The 1,454-nt window shown below is 46.4% G+C and overlaps 1 long non-coding RNA gene across 1 annotated transcript; it reads left to right on the forward strand.

The window, feature by feature from the left end:
• Positions 1-622: 622 nt before the first annotated feature.
• LOC311320552 lies at positions 623-1,044 on the forward strand. The gene is made up of 3 exons (XR_014630847.1): positions 623-721; positions 810-904; positions 1,007-1,044. It is a non-coding gene; the product is annotated as an uncharacterized lncRNA (long non-coding RNA).
• The last annotated feature ends 410 nt before the right edge of the window (positions 1,045-1,454 follow it).

Below are 1,454 nucleotides of genomic sequence, written 5' to 3' on the forward strand. Positions count from 1 at the left end.
TCACTACGCCGCCAGCACCATAGTTTCCTGCTCATCCCTTTATCCTCTGGTTTTCAGGTAGTTCTCTGATGCCATCGCCTGTGAGACCAACAGCTCCAGCAGGGTTGCCATCAAGCTCTGCAGATGCTGGTATGCTGAATTTTGTGAACTACTTCATGCTGCATGTAGGGATATACTTTGAGCTGAATATCCATTATGGGACCGTACAATTACTTATAGCCACATCTGTGTTTAATATCCAGACTTCCAGAGGATGATGTGTCAGCAGTTCTCCAGCGTCATGCAGAGTCTGAGGGAGATGGCACAGACAATGATGAGGCTGGAGCAGAGACTGGAGCAGAGACTGTCCGGCGAGTCTGCAGACAGCTATCGGGGAGCAGTACTGGATGACCTGCACCCTGCTAAAACGGAGGAGGAGCTGCTGGTCTTGGAGGAGCAGCTGAAGGACAAGGATCATCAAAGGAAGATGGTGAGTAACTTCAAGGCAGAACTTTGTTCCTTATTTTTGCAGAGAAGTGTTAAGGAAATGTAAAAGTAAATGATTGTCTTTATGTTTTGCAGACACGATATCTGAGTTCCATTGGCGGCAAAGATCTGCCAGATGTGGTCCGGCGGGTGCTGTCAGCCATTGCCATACACAGAGTGTGGTGTGTCTACAGCGTCCATGGGAAGAGGGGGAAGAAGCCTCTGAAGAATATGACCCTCTACAATGTCATATTACGTAAGGGATTGTTCATATTTTCGCAAAATAATACATTGTCTTTGCTTCATGCCATGTGCATTGAAACCATTCCCTTTTTGGTTAAAAGGTGCAGTTATGGCCTGTAAGCCAAGCACCACTGTGACGGAGGTGTCTGCCCAGCTGCAGGAGATGCTGAAACATGCCCCTGCTCGATGCAAAAAGGTATGTGATGTCAGGCAGTTAATTTTCTCGTATCCAGTGACATGGCACGCTTCCAATGAACGTATGCGACTTGCTTTTACAGCCATTTCATTATGTCCTTAGGCATCTGCTCCAGCCCAGCTGACCTCCCCAGCCCAGCCCCAGACCGCAGCTCCAGCCCTGACCACAATGGAGTATTCAGATGACCTCTTCTGCCCAGACCCTCGATTCAGATGTGGGTGACCCCCAGCCCGTCTCCCTAAACCTGCCTTTCCAGCCTGCCAGGATGGATGCCTTTTTTGTAAATAGTTTTTGTAAATTTTAACCTTTTTTTTGTGGGATACAACGGTCTGTTCCCGGTCTGCCTGCCACAGAATGCGCACTGTTTCATTTTTGTTTTTAGAACTTTTGCAATTGTCAGATAATGGGTTGCTAGCCAGAGCTTGTACATGCTTTTTTTTGCTTTTCTGGCTATGCGTAATGTGACAGACCGTAAACCTCATCCTTGTAAATATGTATACTTTTAATTTGTAATGTACTTTGTGTAATAAAATGTTCTAAACTGTTCAGT

Source organism: Borostomias antarcticus (genome assembly GCF_949987555.1).
Source record: "Borostomias antarcticus genome assembly, chromosome: 17".
Classification (NCBI taxonomy): Eukaryota; Metazoa; Chordata; class Actinopteri; order Stomiiformes; family Stomiidae; genus Borostomias; species Borostomias antarcticus.